General features: G+C 49.3%; 1 protein-coding gene across 2 annotated transcripts in view; it reads left to right on the top strand.

The window, feature by feature from the left end:
• Positions 1–399: 399 nt before the first annotated feature.
• The window catches only part of rdh5 (retinol dehydrogenase 5 (11-cis/9-cis)), a 38,973-nt gene continuing 21,326 nt past the window's right edge, over positions 400–18,046 (top strand). The window contains exons 1-2 of one of the 2 annotated variants that reach the window (XM_038786587.1): positions 400–647; positions 13,584–13,800. The gene's annotated coding sequence lies outside the window, so the exon portion shown is untranslated. The remainder of the gene's footprint in view (positions 648–13,583; positions 13,801–18,046) is intronic. The other variant, XM_038786586.1, reaches the window with a different exon arrangement.

Below are 18,046 nucleotides of genomic sequence, written 5' to 3'. Positions count from 1 at the left end.
CGTGTCTGCGTGGGTTTCCTCCGGGTGCTCCGGTTTCCTCCCACAAGTCCCGAAAGACGTGCTGTTGGGTGAATTGGACATTCTGAATTCTCCCTCTGTGACCCGAACAGGTGCCGGAATGTGGCGACTAGGGGCTTTTCACAGTAACCTCATTGCAGTGTTAATGTAAGCCTACTTGTGACAATAAAGATTATTATTATAAATCCTCTCCACACTGATACATAGCATTTGACAAAAAAAATCGGTTGTGAAAGCTTTGTGCTAACTGTTAACCTGTGGTGAACTTATACTCCAGCATATACGGTAATTTGTGTCAATTTATCAAGCTTGAGTTGTAATGCTGTCAAAAACGGAGTCATTCTTAAATCGGCGCCATTCTCTTTAAGTCTGCACAATTTAAGGTAAAATTAAATGTATTTGCACTTTCAATGATTTAAAGTGACTTTAAATATTCAAACTCCACCTTCTGGGGAGTGTCCAGAAGTCTCAGCCTGTTGCATAAGCTTCACTTCAGCGCAAAGTGCTTTCTTAGTGTCTCATTTTTAGCCATCTAAAGTCGGAAGCAAAGGGTGGCTGTCGTTCTTCCTGTTGCCTGGCAAACAAGAGACCATTCACCAAAAAAGTCTCTGCATTTCTTCGTTGCCCAGGTGAGTCAAATTAAGACCACTAAAACTGATTGCGAGCCAAAGCGAATGTGTAAGAACCTCGGTTGGGAATATATGTGCTGGGTCCAGTGTGCCTCATGGCTTATAACTGGAGAAACGTTTTGCAATGCAGCCTATGTAACCTGTCCATGAACTTGTTTTAACGCTAACTTTTTGGGGGAGCGTCGGGATAATTCTACCCCCCCCCCCCCCATTTTGTTTCAGGGTTTTTCCTTTTGTTCTGCTCTCTTTAAAGGTGGGTGATTCATACTGGGGTAGCCAAGGCAACAGTCAGTTTTTATGCATAGGCAAGAAACACTTTCACAGCCAGCAATAATTCAATGTCATGTGACATCCTTTTCACATATGTCGACCAGCTGGGGTACATCGATAACAATCAGGTGCTGGGCTGATATATTTTTTCAATTCTTCCTTCAAACTCGCGGTTGCTCGGAACACATAACCCATGCGGATTACTGGGCTAAAAGTCTGTTCATTTAGCAGACTCCTAATTCCAGTTTCTTTGCAAGAGCTCTCCAATCCCCTCCCGTGCTCTTTGCCCATTCCCCGGCAGAGTTTTCCTTCACTAAGTCACTCTCTAATTCTCTTTGGAAAGTTACGATTGAATCTGCTTCTGCCAGTCTTCCAGTCAGTGCATTCCTATCGCAGAGCAACACTTAGACCAGGTTCAATTCCGGCCTTGGGTGACCGTGTGGAGTCTGCACGTTCTCCCCGTGTCTGCGTGGGTTTCCTCCGGGTGCTCCGGTTTCCTCCCACTGTACAACGATGTGCAGGTTAGGTGAGGTTGCGGGGATAGGGTGGGAGAGTGGGCCGAGGTCCGGTGCTCTTTCAGAGGGTCGGTGCAGACACAATGGGCCGACTGGCCTCCTTCTGCACTGTAGAAATTCTATGTTTTTTTTAATTAACATTTTATTGAGGTATTTTTGGTATTATAACAACAAAATAAGCAATGTACATGTATCTATAAACATAGTGCAAAAGCCGTCGACCTCCCTTACAGGTCCCACCTTTATTGACCCCCTACTCTAAGCTAAACTAACCCCCCCCCCCTTTCTGCTGAAGATTCATTTTCCGCAAAGAAGTCGACGAACGGTTGCCACCTCCGGGTGAACCCTAACATTGACCCTCTCAAGGCGAACTTGATTTTCTCCAAACAGAGAAAGCTAGCCATGTCCGATAGCTAGGTCTCCGACTTCGGGGGCTTTGAGTCCCTCCAAGCTAATAGTATCCGTCTCCAGGCTACCAGGGAAGCAAAGGCCAGAACGGCTGCCTCTTTCTCCTCCTGGATTCCCGGATCTTCCAACACCCCGAAAATCGCCACCTCTGGACTCAGCGCCACCCTTGTTTTTAACACCGTGGACATGACGTCTGCAAACCCCTACCAGAATCCCCTAAGCTTCGGACATGTCCAAAACATGTGGACATGGTTCGCTGGTCCTCCCGCACATTTTGCACACCTGTCCTCCACCCCAAAGAATCTGCTCATCCGGGCCACTGTCTGTGAGTCCGGTGAATTACCTTGAACTGTATCAGGCTGAGCCTGGCACATGTTGCGGACGAGTTCACTCTACTCAACGCGTCTGCCCATAGACCATCCTCTATCTCTCCTCCCAGCTCCTCCTCCCATTTACGCTTCAGCTCCTCGGTCTGCATCTCCTCTGACCCCATAAGTTCCTTGTAAATGTCAGAGACCCTCCCTTCTCCTACCCACCCTCTGGAAACTACCCTGAATCCCCCTTAGCGGTAGGAGCGGGAAGGTTGACACCTGTAGGAAGTCCCGCACCTGCAGATACCTGAATTTGTTTCCCCTCGCCAACCCAAACTTCTCCTCCAGCGCCCTCATACTCGGAGAGCTCCCCTCTATAAACATATCCCCCCATCCTCTCAATCCCTGCTCTCCGCCATATCCGGAACCCCCCATTCATACTCCCCGGGGCAAACCGGTGATTATTACAGATTGGGGCCCATACCGATGCTCCCTCTGCTCCCACATGTCTCCTCCATTGCCCCCAGACACTCAGGGCTGCCACCACCACGGGGCTGGTGGAGTACCGTGCCGGTGGGAATGGCAGAGGCACAGTTACCAACGCCCCCAGACTGGTGCCCTTACATGAAGCCGCCTCCATACACTCCCATGCCGACCCCTCCCCCCACCACCCAATTCCTGATCATGGCTATATTCGCCGCACAGTAATAGTTAGTACAATTTGTCAGCACCAGCCTGCCCTCTCCCCGACTCCGCTCAAGAATTACCTTCCTTACTCGCGGGGTCTTGCCCGCCCAAATTAAGCCAGTGATCACTTTATTGACCCGTTTAAAAAAGCTCCGGGTTCTTGTCCCACTTCAGGATCAGCGAAATCGTGGCCTGTGACATCACCGGGGGCAGCAACCCTCTTTCCCTTGCCTCATTGAACATCCTCATCAACACCGGCCCCAATATCCCAGAGAACTTTTTATAAAATTCCACTGGGTACCTGTCCGGCCCCAGGGCTTTACCCGCCTGCATGGCCTTCAGACCCTCCACTATCTCTTCCAACCTGATCGGGGCCCCCAACCCTTCTACCAGCTCCCCGTCCACCTTTGGGAAATTCAGCCCCTCCAAGAAGTGCCTCATCCCCTCCGGCCCTGTAGGGGGTTCTGACCTATACAGCCGACTGTAGAAATCCCGAAACGCCTTATTCACCCCTGCTGAATCTCCAACCAGGTTCCCATCTCCATCCTTTACTTTCCATATCTCCCTGGCTGCCTCCCTCTTTCTAAGCTGCTGTGCAAGCATTCTGCTGGCCTTCTCTCCATACTCATAAATCACCCCCCCCTCGCCTTTCTGAGCTGCTCCACTGCCCTCCCTGTGGTTAACAAGCCGAACTCCGCCTGTAGCCTCCACCGTTCCCTTAAAAGTCCTGCCTCTGGGGTCTCCGCATACTTCCTATCGATCTGTAGTATCTCCTTTACCTGTTGGTCCGTCTCTGCCCTGTCCACCTTCTCCCATTGGGCCCGTATTGAGATCAGCTCCCCTCTGACCACCGCCTTCAGTGCTTCCCAGACCATCGCTGCTGAAATTTCCCCCATGTCATTGACCTGCAGGTAGTTCTGAATACATTTCCTCAGCCGCTCACACACCCCTTCGTCAGCCAAAAGTCCCACATCTAACCTCCAGTGCAGGCGCTGGTTACTGTCTTTACTAACCTGCAGGTCAACCCAGTGCGGAGCATGGTCTGAGATTGTGATCGCCAAGTACCCCGTGTCCACCATCCCTGCCAGTAAGGCCCTGCTCAAAATAAAGAAATCAATCCGGGAGTACACTTTATGCACGTGTGAGTAGAAGGAGAACTCCTTTACCCTCGGCTGCCCAAATCTCCATGGATCCAACCCCCCCCCCCAAACTGCTCCATGAACCCTTTTAGTTCCTTTGCCATTGCTGGAACCCTGCCTGTTTTCGAGCTTGACCGGCCTAATCCAGGGTCAATAACTGTGTGGAAGCCCCCTCCCATGACCAACCTGCGCGAGTCCAGGTCCGGTATCTTCCCCAGCATCCTCTTTATAAACTCCACATCATCCCAATTTGGCGCATGCACATTTAGTAATACCACCTGCACCCCCTCCAGTTTCCCACTGACCATAATGTACCGACCTCCCACATCCGAGGCTATTCTACCCGCCTCAAACATCACCCGCTTATTGATCAGGATCGCGATCCCTCTAGACTTTGAGTCTAGTCCCGAGTGAAAGACCTGACTGACCCAGCCTTTCCTCAATCTAATCTGGTCAGTTACTCTAAGGTGTGTCTCCTGCAGCATTACCACGTCCGCCTTCAGTACCCTAAGATGCGCGGACACACGTGCTCTCGTAACCGGCCCATTTAACCCTTGAACATTCCAGGTGATCAGTCTTCACCGATCAGCCATCCCCTTTTTTGGGCCCGCCTCCAGCCCATGCTCCGCGCCTCCACCAGTCTCCCCCCCCCCCCCCCCCCCAGGCAACCTCCGCCCCCAACCTCCTCTCTGTCCGTTAGCCCAAGTCCCTCCCTCATCAGCAGAACATTTCCCCCCCCCCCTTGGTAACAACACTCTGTAACCCAACCCCTTTAATAAACCAAACATATGCACACCCCCCACTGCGCTTCCGTTAGCTAGCCATCCCAGCTAGCTTGGTGGCCCCCATCCCTGGCGCCGGATAGTCTCCCACGTATTGTTCCTTCCCCCCCCCCAGCTCATACAAACATACTCCAACATCAAACAATCCCCACACAATTGCCTGACAGAAAAACACCAAGATCTAAACAAGCACACCTCCATTCCCCAACAGTGCAAATGAAAACCTTAACTCACTCAGCTCTACCGCTGGTCCCAAATCAATGCAAAAGGCATTCCAAACAGCTTCCACAAAACGAAAAACAAGAAACTTTTTTTTAAAAAGAACAGAAAAACAAAAAAAACAAATGAGTCGCAAAAAGTTGATTTACAGATGCAACAGGTGATTAAGAAAGCAAATGGAATTTTGTCCTTCATTGCTAGAGGGATGGAGTTTAAGACTAGGGAGGTTATGTTGCAATTGTATAAGGTGTTAGTGAGGCCACACCTGGAGTATTGTGTTCAGTTTTGGTCTCCTTACCTGAGAAAGGACATACTGGCACTGGAGGGTGTGCAGAGGAGATTCACTAGGTTAATCCCAGAGCTGAAGGGGTTGGATTACGAGGAGAGGTTGAGTAGACTGAGACTGTACTGGTTGGAATTTAGAAGGATGAGGGGGGATCTTAGAGAAACATATAAAATTATGAAGGGAATAGATAGGATAGATGCGGGCAGGTTGTTTCCACTGGTGGGTGATAGCAGAACTAGGGGGCATAGCCTCAAAATAAGGGGAAGTAGATTTAGGACTGAGTTTAGGAAGAACTTCTTTACCCAAAGGGTTGTGAATCTATTTGGGATTCCTTGCCCAGTGAAGCAGTAGAGGCTCCTTCATTAAATGTTTTAAGATAAAGATAGATAGTTTTTTGAAGAATAAAGGGATTAAGGGTTATGGTGTTCAGGCCGGAAAGTGGAGCTGAGTCCACAAAACATCAGCCATGATCTAATTGAATGGCGGAGCAGGCTCGAGGGGCCAGATGGCCTACTCCTGCTCCTAGTTCTTATGTTCTTATGTTAAAACAAGAACGTTGCAGCAAAGTTCAAAAGTTCTCAGTCCACCGCGAGTCCTTTCCTTTTCGCGAAGTCCAGCGCGTCCTCAGGCGACTCGAAATAAATGCGCTGTTCCTCGTGCGTGACCCAGAGACAGGCCGGATACAACAGTCCGAACTTCACCTTTTTCTTAAAAAGGATCGATTCCTGTACCAGCCTCCCCGGACAGGCGCCGGAATGTGGCGACTAGGGGCTTTTCACAGTAACTTCATTGAAGCCTACTCGTGACAATAAGCGATTTTCATTTCACCTAATCTGGTTGAAGCCTGCTCGTCTCCTGGCCACCTCTACACTCAGGTCTTGATAAACCCGCAGGATACTGTTGTCCCATTTACAGCTCCATGTCTGCTTGGCCCACTGCAGAATGCGTTCCTTATCCAAGTACCTGTGGAGTCTCACCACCATTGCCCTCGGGGGGGTCTCCCATTCACGGCTTCCTCGCGAGTGCTCTGTGAGCCCTGTCCACCTCCAAGTGCCGGGAGAATGTCCCCTCCCTCAGCAGCTTCTCAAACATACCCGCTATGTACGCCCCAGCGTCCACTTCTTCGGACCCCTCCGGGAGACCAACGATTCTCAAGTTCTGCCGGCGGGACCTATTCTCCTAGGTCCTCCACCCTCTCCAGGAGCTTTTTCTGCTGGTCTCTCAGCATTCCCACCTCCAACTCCACCGCAGTTTGATGTTCCTGCACCGCAGTTTGATGTTCAGCCAGCGCATTCTCTACTTTCTGGATCGCCCGATCTTGGGCTTCCAATCTAAGCTCCAGCCGCTCAATTGACTCTTTTATCGGGTCCAAGCAGTCCCGTTTCTGCTTGGCGAAGCCCTCCTGAATAACTTGGATCAGCTTCTCCGTTGACCGCTGGGTCGACAAGCCAGAGGTCCGGTCCCCCGCCATGCTGTCTCCCCCATGCTGTCTCCCCCCTGCTGTCTCCCCCCTGCTGTCTCCCCCCTGCTGTCTCCCCCCTGCTGTCTCCCCCATGCTGTCTCCCCCATGCTGTCTCCACCATGCTGTCTCCCCCATGCTGTCTCCCCCATGCTGTCTCCCCCCTGCTGTCTCCCCCCTGCTGTCTCCCCCATGCTGTCTCCCCCATGCTGTCTCCACCATGCTGTCTCCCCCATGCTGTCTCCCCCATGCTGTCTCCCCCATGCTGTCTCCCCCATGCTGTCTCCCCCATGCTGTCTCCCCCATGCTGTCTCCCCCATGCTGTCTCCCCCATGCTGTCTCCCCCCATGCTGTCTCCCCCATGCTGTCTCCCCCATGCTGTCTCCGCCATGCTGTCTCCCCCATGCTGCCCCCGCCATGCTGTCTCCTGCTGCAGCTTCAGCCCAAGCCTTCTCTGTCTTTCTGTTTCTGCCTTTACCAGCACTTCCAGTCCTTCTCTCCATGCACCGATGTGGGAATTCAGTACACAATTGCCTCTGTCTTCAGTTTTACAATTGAAAATGAAATGAAATGAAATGAAAATCGCTTATTGTCACGAGTAGGCTTCAAATGAAGTTACTGTGAAAAGCCCCTAGTCGCCACATTCCGGCACCTGTTCGGGGGGGCTGTTACGGGAATCGAACCGTGGTGCTGGCTTGCTTGGTCTGCTTTCAAAGCCAGTGATTTAGCCCTGTGCTAAACAGCCCCTAGTCCGTTAGAAAATTGGGGGAAAAGGTCCAAAAGTCCGACCCGAGTGGGAGCCACCAAATGTGCAACTTACTCCTTCATAGCCGCCACCGGAAGTCCACAGAAATTCTATGTCTATAGAAACAATTTAAACACCCGAACTAGGCTCATTGCCCTGGCCTATCCCATAACGTCTACCTAACCCGCACATCTTTGGACTGTGGGAGGAAACCAGAGCACCCGGAGGAAACCCACGCAGGCACGGGGAGTAAGTGCAAACTCCACACAGACAGTGACCCGAGGCCAGAATTGAACCCGGGTCCCTGGCGCTGTGAGGCAGCAGTGTTAACCACTGTGCCACCATGCCGCCTTATCACCCCTCTGGCCTTTCACCAATTACCTGAAATCGGTGTCCCTTCTCAAATATATTCTCGAGCTAATAACATGCAGATTGGGGCAGCAGGGTAGCATGGTGGTTAGCATAAATGCTTCACAGCTCCAGGGTCCCAGGTTCGATTCCCGGCTGGGTCACTGTCTGTGTGGAGTCTGCACGTTCTCCCCGTGTCTGCGTGGGTTTCCTCCGGGTGCTCCGGTTTCCTCCCACAGTCCAAAGATGTGTGGGTTAGGTGGATTGGCCATGCTAAATTGCCCGTAGTGTCCTAAAAAGTAAGGTTAAGGGGGGGTTGTTGGGTTACGGGTATAGGGTGGATACGTGGGTTTGAGTAGGGTGATCATTGCTCGGCACAACATTGAGGGCCGAAGGGCCTGTTCTGTGCTGTACTGTTCTATGTTCTAGATAACTCATGACTTTGTTGACCCAATGGACTTCCTTGCAGATCCTTGGGGTCTGGCGTTCCTAGCCTGAGAACCCTATCAGTTAAAGCTCAAACTGTGCGTTGGGAGTGCATGCAGTCTCTGCAATTACATTAAACCAACAGTGTAATCTCTTTGATCTGCTGTTTTCACTTGAGGCTGTGAAGAGCAATTTCTGTTCAGGATGAGAAACCCTCGGGGAGCCGGTTTAACAGGTTCATTGAACGAGTCGAATGAGGTTAGATTTGCATTTCCAATTTAAAGCAAATCTCCTTCATCTGCACCCCTGACATGAACAGCAACAAGTTGCTGATTCTATTAAAATGCTAATAATGGGGAGACAGGCGGTGGTGTTGTGGTATTGTCACTGGGCGAGAGACTGAGTTCAAATCCCACCACGGCAGATGGTGGAATTTGAATTTAAGAAAAATCAGGAATTAAAAATCTTTGACAAAGCTTTGACAAAGAGTCATCGGACTCGAAACGTTAGCTCTTTCCCCTCCTTACAGATGCTGCCAGATCTGCTGAGATTTTCCAGCATTCTCTCTTTCGTTTCAGATTCCAACATCCGCAGTAATTTGCTTTTATTAAAAATCTAATCATTAGGAAATGCTTGCACAATCACCCAGTGTTTGCATGGCTTTTGCCCCCACAACCCAAAGATGTGCCACACTAAATTGTCCCTTAATTGGAAAAAAAGGATTGGGTACTTTATAAAAGAATTAAACATAATGAGTAAATTCTCCAATGCTATCATAGAACATAGTACAGCACACTACAGGCCCTTCAGCCCACGATGTTGTGTCGACCATTTATCCTAATCTAAGATCAACCTAACCTACACCCCTTCAATTTACTGCTGTCCATGTGCCTGTCTAAGAGTCGCTTAAATGTTCCTACTGATTCTGACTCCACCACCTCTGCTGTCAGTGCATTCCACACACCTACCACTCTCTGTGTAAAGAACCTACCTCTGACATCTCCCCTATACCTTCCTCCAATCACCTTAAAATTATGTCCCCTTGTGACAGCCATTTCCACCCTGGGGAAAAGTCTCTGGCTATCCACTCTATCCATGCCTCTCATCACCTTGTACACCTCTATCAAGTCACCTCTCTGCCTTCTTCGCTCCAGTGAGAAAAGCCCTAGCTCCCTCAACCTTTCTTCATAAGACATGCCCTCCAGTCCAGGCAGCATCCTGGTAAATCTCCTCTGTACCCTCTCCAAAGCATCCACATCCTTCCTATAATGAGGCGACCAGAACTGGACACAATATTCCCAGTGTGGTCTAACTAGGGTTTTATAAAGCTGCAGCAAAACCTCGCGGCTCTTAAACTCAATCCCCCCCCCCCCCCCCCCCCCCCCCGTTAATGAAAGCCAACACACCATATGCCTTCTTAACAACCCTATCAACCTGGGAGGCAACTTTGTGGGATCTATGTACGTGGATCCCTCTGTTCCTCCACACTTCCAAGAATCCTGCCTTTAACCCTGTATTCAGCATTCAAATTCGACCTTCCAAAATGAATCACTTCACATTTATCAAGGTTGAACTCCATCTGCCACTTCCCAGCCCCACTCTGCATCCTGTCAATGTCCTGTTGTAACCTGAAACAACCCTCAACACTATCTACAACTCCCCCAACCTTTGTGTCATCGGCAAACTTACTAACCCACCCTTCCACTTCCTCATCCAAGTCATTTATAAAAACCACAAAGTGCAGAGGTCCCAGAACAGATCCTTGCGGGACACCACTGGTCACCGACCTCCAGGCGGAATACTTTCCATCCACTACCACTCGCTGTCTTCTTTCGGCCAGCCAATTCTGTATCCAGACAGCCACATTTCCCTGTATCCCATGCCCCCTAACTTTCTGAATGAGTCTACCATGAGGAACCTTATCAGATGCCTTACTGAAATCCATATATACCACATCCACTGCCCGACCTTCATCAATGTGTACGTCACATCGTCAAATAATTCAATGAGGCTTGTGAGGCATGACCTGCCCCTCACAAAGCCATGCTATCTTTAATCAAACTGTTTTTCGAAATAATCATAAATCCTATCTCTCAGAATCCTTTCCAATATTTTGCTCACCACAGACGTAAGACTGATGGGTCTGTAATTCCCAGGGATTTCCCTATTCCCTTTCTTGAATAGGGGAACAACATTAGCCTCCCTCCAATCATCCAGTACTACTCCAGTGGAGAGTGAGGACGCAAAGATCATCGCCAACGGCTCAGCAATCTCCTCCCTCGCTTCCCATAGTAACCTTGGGTATATCCCGTCAGGCCCAGGGGACTTATCTATCCTGATGCTTTTCAAACTTTCCAGCACATCCTCCTTCTTAATATCAACCTGTTCGAGTCTATTAACCTGGTTCACACTGTTCTCATGAGCAACAAGGTTCCTCTCTCTAGTGAATACTGAAGCAAAATATTAATTTAGGGCCTCCCCCATCTCCTCAGACTCTAGGCACAAGTTCCCTCCACTATCCCTGATCGGCCGTACTCTCACTCTGATCATCCTCTTATTTCTCACATAAGTGTAGAACGCCTTGGGGTTTTCCCTAATCCTTCCCACCAGGGCTTTTTCATGCCCCCTTTGAGCTCTCCTCAGTCCATTTTTGACTTCCTTCCTGGCTACCTTGTAACCCTCTAGAGCCGAGTCAGATCCTTGCTTCCTTAACCTTACGTAAGCTTCCTTCTTCCTCTTGACTAGAAGCTCCACTTCTCTCGTCATCCAAGGCTCCTTCACCTTACCATTCCTTCCTCGTCTCAGTGGGACAAAATCATTCAGCACTCGCAGCAAGTGCTCCTTAAACAATCCCCACATTACTGTTGTGCATTTCCCCAAGAACAATTGTTCCCACTTTATGCTCCTCAGCTCCTGTCTAATAGCAGTATAATTTCCCCTCCCCCAATTAAATACCTTCCCATACTGTCTGTTCCTATCCCTCTCCATGACTATGGTAAAGGTCAAGGAGTTGTTGTCACTGTCACCGAAATGCTCTCGTACCGAGACATCTGACACCTGGCCTTGTTCGTTGCCGAGCACCAAGTCCAATATGGCCTCCCCCCGAGTCGGCCTATCTACATATTGAGTCAGGAATCCTTCCTGTACACACCTGACAAAATCTGCTCCATTCAAACCATTTGCACTAAGGAGGTTCCAGTCAATATTAGGGAAGTTGAAGTCACCTCCTTTTCTGCAGCTGTGGTGCACTCCCTAATTCACAGTGCCACTCCCCCTCCTCTTTTACCTCCCTCCGTATTCTTCTGAAAACATCTAAACCCCGGAACATCTAACAACCATTCCTGCCCCTGTGAAATCCATGTCTCTGTAATGGCCACAACATCGTAGTTCCAAGTACTGATCAATACTCTAAGTTTATCTCCCTTATTCCTGACACTCCTTGCATTGAAACAGAAACACTTTCCACAGAGTGCAACGTTGCCCTATCAACTGTCTATCCTTCCTCACAGACTTGCTGCATACTATTTCTGCCTGTTCAACAGCTACCCTATCCTCCGATCCATAGCTCTGGTTCCCATCCCCCTGCCAAACTAGTTTAAACCTTCCCAAAGAGCTCCAGCAAACTAGGCCGAATCTGGCCCAGCCTACATGTGACTCCAAACCTACAGCAATGTTGTTGATTCTTAAATGGCCGAGGTTTTTGGTAAGGTAAAGTTGCCATAGTCCCAGATGACCATGGGCTGCTTTTCCCCTTTGAGGGGGGGAGCTGACTGGTGGTGATTTAACCTGAGGATCACCAGACCTCAGGCGAGGGGAAAGGTCGAGAAAGCGGGGCCTTCATGAATAACCTCAGCCGGTACGGGAACTGAACCTATATTGCTCTTGCTCTGCATCACAAACCTAGCCAAGTGAGCCAAACCGGCCCTCATATATCAAACTGCTCAGCTCTGTGGGCGTGCCCACGCCACATGGACTGCAGCGGTTCAAGAAGGCAGCTCACCACCACCTTCTCAAGGGGCATTTAGGGATGGGGTATAAATGCTGACCTCGCCAGCAACACTCCCCCCTCCCCCCCCACCCCCCCACATCCCATTAAAAAAAAATTTTAAAACAAGAATATCAATTGAGAAGTGAGACGTATTCGATGCCCCTTTTTGTGGTAGTTTTGCAGCTGAGAGATTGTGTTAAGAAACATAGGGCTGGATTCTCCGCCCCGCTGCGCCACATTGCTGCCCCGACCCCCCGGCGGGATTCTCCGTTACGCCGGCCGGTCAATGGGGTTTCCCATTGTGGGGCAGCCCCACACCGTCGGGAAACCCCCCGGGCGCCAGCAAAATGGAGCACCCCGCCAGCGGAGAACCCAGCCCATGCTCTTTATAGAGAGGGTGCAGAGGAGATTCACCGGGATGTTGCCTGGGCGGGAGCGTTTCAGTGATGAAGAGAGGCTGGATAGAATCATGGAATTCCTATGGTGCAGAAGGAGGCCATTCGGACCACCGAGTTTGCACTGACCCTCTGAAGGAGCAGCCCACCCGAGGTCCACTCCCTCACCCCATCCCTGTAACCCTGGACACAAGACTGGGGTTGTTTTCTTTAAAGCAGAGAAGGCTGAGGGGGGACTTGATTGAGGTATATTAAATCATGAAGGACAAAGAGAGGGTAGATCAAGGGCCCCTACTGTGCAGAAGGAGACCATTCAGCCCATTGAGTCTGCGAAAACCCTCCAAAAGGCACCCTACCGAGCCCCCCCCCCCCCCCTCCGCAACCCCGTCTAACCTTTGAACACCAAGGGGCAATTTAGCACGGCCAAACCACCTAACCTGCACATCTTTCGGGACTGTGGGAGGAAACCGGAGCACCCGGAGGAAACCCACGCACACACGGGGAGAACGCGCAGACTCCGCACAGACGGTGACCCAAGCCGGGAATTGGGTCACTAGCACTGTGAGGCAGCAGTGCTAACCACTGTGCCACCATGCCACGATGAGAGGAAGAAACTTTTCCCCTGAGTGGAGGGGTCAATGACCAGGGGGGCATGGATTTAAGGGAAGGGGCAGGAGATTTAGAGGGGGTGTGAGGAGAATCCCATTCCTGATATTGAATCAGCCGCCTGTTCTCCAACTCTCCGCATTTTTATGTCCATTGACTCCACTTGGAAGAAATGTGTAATTGGTCACTGATTGACATCACCCAAACTCAAAATCACCCCATCATATTGAAGTCAACTAAATGTTGGATTGTTGTCTGCACTTGCAGTGTTATTCAAATCAGACCCATGCAGAGAAACTATCAATTTAAAATAATTTTTCCTCTTTTCTATCTTGATCGTGGCCATGTTCAGAGGGTCAGAGACTGATTGTAAGCCTTCCTCAATATGGGAAACAAAATGGCCACACTCTGAAGTGCCTGCTTCCTTGGAATCCGACTTCAAAGTGAGGTGCCACCTCTCTGTGTAAGAGGACATTGGGACTCCATGGCGCCTATTTGAAGAACAGCACCATTCGCTCTTTGTGGACTTAGCTGTGTTTAACCTGGCTGTCATATTTGCTGGCACAAAGGTAATTACTTTTCACACAAAGGATTGCGAGACATCCTCACACATCACGTGACTTCTCAGCTTGTGTCCCTTGATCTGCCCTGCATGACATTCGTTCATGTTGTGAAAAAACATTTTTCCTACCAGTTTTGTCGTTTGCAACTTGCTTCCGCACTGCCCTGCTGCATGTTTGGTGTTAAGGCTTCTGCCTGTTTCCCCCTTTGCAACCCTGGTTGGCTTTAATGTTCTCTTCAGGATACCAAACCACAGAATAATGGAACTTTTGAATGTGGGGCGGCACGGTGGCACAGTGGTTAGCACTGCTGCCTCACAGCTCCAGAGTCCTATGTTCGATTCTAGCCTCGGGTGACTGTGTAGAGTTTACACGTTCTCCCCGTGTCTGCGTGGGTTTCGTACCAAGGTCCAAAGATGTGCAGGTTAGGTGGATTGGCCATGCTAAATTGTCCCTTAGTGCCCAAAGATGTACAGGTTAGGTGGATAGGCCATGTTAAATTGTCCCTTAGTGTCCAAAGATGTACAGGTTAGGTGGATTGGCCATGCTAAATTGTATCTTAATGTCCAAAGATGTACAGGTTAGGTGGATTGGCCATGCTAAATTGTATCTTAATGTCCAAAGATGTGCAGGTTAGGTGGATTGGCCATGTTAAATTGCCCCTTAGTGTCCAAAGATGTACAGGTTAGGTGGATTAGCCATGATAAATTGTCCCTTAGTGTCCAAAGATGTGCAGGTTAGGTGTCATTCCAGGGATAGGGCGGGGGAGTGGGCTTAGCTGGGGTGCTGTTTCAGAGGGTCAGTGTAGACTCAATGGGCTAAATAGCCTCCTTCTACACTGTGGGGATTCTATGATTCTATTTTGCTGTCCTTGTTCATGACAGGAAGAAGAATTTACCTCAAATATCCACTGAGAAGAAAATAAAAATGGTGGGATTCAGTAAGCAGTTATGTGGAGGTCACACCAACATGCGGCGATGGTGGTGCAGTGGTAATGTCACCAGCAATTCAGAGGCCAGGCTATTCTGTGGACACAGGTTCAAATCCCACCATGGGAACTGGTTGAAATTCAAATTCAATTAATTAAAAGATTTGGAGTTGAACTCAGTAATGGCAACCATGGAGCTGTTGTAAAAACCCATCTGCCTCCCACCCAAACCTGCAACTCTGCCATCTAGAAGGACAAGGGCAGCAGATACCTGGGAAACCCACTACCTGGAGGTTCCCCTCCGAGTCGCTCACCATTCCAACTTGGAAATGTATCGGCCGTTCCTTCACTGTCGCTGGGTCAAAATCCTGGAACTCCCTAACAGCACTGTGGGTGTACCTACACCACATGGACTGCAGCAGTTCAAGGTGGCAACTCACCACCACCTTCTCAAGTGGCAATTAGGGATGGGCAACAAATGCTGACTTGGCCAGTGAAAGAATACATTTTTTTTAAACTTGAGGAAAGGATTGGAAGGATGTACTTTTAAAACAATTTAGAGTACCCAATTTTTTTTTCACTTAAGGGCCAATTTAGTGTGGTCAATCCACCTAGCCTGCACATCTTTGGGTTGTGGGGGCGAAACCCACTGTCCCACCGTACTGCCCCTGGAAGGATGTACTGATAGGGTGAGGCAAAGTAGGATGTGAGGCGTAAACACTGGCATGGACCTGTGGGCTGAATGGCCTCACCCTGTAAATATGCGTAATTCCTGGATCTGGATTGACACGGTAGCACAGTGGTTAGCACAGTTGCTTCACCGCTCCAAGGTCCCAGATTCGATTCCCGGCTTGCATCACTGTCTGTGCGGAGTCTGCACGTTCTCCCCGTGTCTGCGTGGGTTTCCTCCGGGTGCTCCGGTTTCCTCCCACAGTCCAAAGATGTGCAGGTTCGGGGATTGGCCATGATAAATTGCCGTTGGGTTAGGTGGGATTACTGGGTTGTGGGGATAGGGTCGAGGTGTGGGCTTAAGTGGGGTGCTCTTTCCAAGAGCCGGTACAGACTTGATGGGCCTAGTGGCCTCCTTCTGCACTGTAAATTCAATGATTCTATGATTTCTTGCAACCTTAATCTTCTTTATTTGTGCAGTATACTTTGACTTGGAATTCTGTGCGTCTCGAGACATCTTGATACTCTTCTTGTCAGGTGACCTGCTTTCTGCTTCAGCCACATGGTGGTCATCTAGTTGTTTCTTGTTGACTTGCACACATTACAGCGAAGTCTATTTCTTGGAAAAATATATGATTCGTTTCCAATAGAAACTGCTGGGGCAGCTATTAGTGTCCCCATAGTCAAGACAATGTGGCAGTTCCACCACACCTTGCTGGAGATAAAAAGGAGAGTTAATATTTCGCTAACTGGGCCTATAACCAGTGCTCTGTCATCTCACATTCAGATGCTTTACAATGTCTGGTTTAAACATTAATTAGTACGGAATGCCCTCAATACTTGATAACATGTACACTTTGGTAATGTAGTGCAAGACACGGGTCAGGCCCACAATTCCTACATGGTGTGTTGTCACATTCCACATTGCAAAGACATTTTTGAATCTGTTTGAACCATAGAATTCCAACAGTACAGAAGGAGGCCATTCCGCCCATCGGGACCACTGACCCCTTGAAAGATCACCTTACCTATGCTCACTCCCGTGCTCTTTCCCTGTAACCTCACCGAACCTGCACATCTTTGGACACTAAGGGACAATTTAGCATGGCCAATCCACCAAACCTGCACATCTTTGGACACTAAGGGACAATTTAGCATGGCCAATCCACCTAACCTGCACATCTTTGGACACTAAGCGGCAATTTAGCATGGCCAATCCACCTAACCTGCACATCTTTGGACACTAAGGGACAATTTATCATGGCCAATCCACCTAACCTGCACATCTTTGGACACTAAGGGACAATTTATCATGGCCAATCCACCTAACCCGCACATCTTTGGACACTAAGGGACAATTTATCATGGCCAATCCACCTAACCTGCACATCTTTGGACACTAAGGGACAATTTAGCATGGCCAATCCACCTAACCTGCACATCTTTGGACACTAAGGGATAATTTATCATGGCCAATCCACCTAACCTGCACATCTTTGGACACTGAGGGACAATTTAACATGTCCAATCCACCTAACCTGCACATCTTTGGACACTAAGGGATAATTTATCATGTCCAATCCACCTAACCTGCACATCTTTGGACACTAAGGGATAATTTATCATGGCCAATCTACCTAACCTGTAAATCTTTGGACACTAAGGGGCAATTTATCATGGCCAATCCACCTAACCTGTACATCTTTGGACACTAAGGGGCAATTTAGCATGGCCAATCCACCTAACCTGCACATCTTTGGACACTAAGGGACAATTTAACATGGCCAATCTACCTAACCTGTACATCTTTGGACACTAAGGGGCAATTTAGCATGGCCAATCCACCTAACCTGTATATCTTTGGACACTAAGGGACAATTTAACATGGCCAATCCACCTAACCTGTACATCTTTGGACACTAAGGGGCAATTTAGCATGGCCAATCCACCTAACCTGGACTGTGGAAGGAAACCGGAGCACCCGGAGGAAACACACGCAGACACGGGAGAGAACGTGCAGACTCCACACAGTCACCCAAGGCCTGAATCGAACCGGGTCCCGAGCACTGTGAGGCAGCAGTGCTGACCACTGTGCTACCATGCTGCCCTTCCCATATTGTTCCTATATTGAAAGCCATTGGAAATTGAGGTGTACATTCTCCACCTTCTGGCAGGTTGACTTTTGTGGTCCATTCCACACACTTTGAACAGCTTCCCTTTGGCTGGCTTGTCAAGTCGGTACACCCCCCGCGAAGGAACTCGGAATTCTGGAGGAGGGGCCTGGCTGTCAATGTCATGCACCAGCAACTGGACTCTGATATCCCAGACAGGAGTCCTGTAATCATACTCACAACTTCAGGCTTTAATTTGTTTTCCGACAACCCAAACTGGGTAACTATGATACGAATGGATCAGCACGATCTCTGGAATGAGAACATTCCGAGGCATTAGTGATTACAGATTCAGGTTATAATCCATTGATCCACCTTGTTTAATGTCTTCTCACTGGACAATGGTGCTCCTTGTGCGTGCCTTCTTACGGCCTGTATTAATTGGGCCTTGGATTGCAGGCACTTCATTGATCATTGCATATATTGGGATTTAACCGGATTAACAGTACGATGCTAATCCTCCATGAAGTATGACATTTTCATTGAG

Source organism: Scyliorhinus canicula, chromosome 28 (genome assembly GCF_902713615.1).
Source record: "Scyliorhinus canicula chromosome 28, sScyCan1.1, whole genome shotgun sequence".
NCBI classification, from domain to species: Eukaryota; Metazoa; Chordata; class Chondrichthyes; order Carcharhiniformes; family Scyliorhinidae; genus Scyliorhinus; species Scyliorhinus canicula.
Note: the sequence above shows the minus strand (reverse complement) of the source record. Positions and strands in the feature narration are given on the sequence as shown.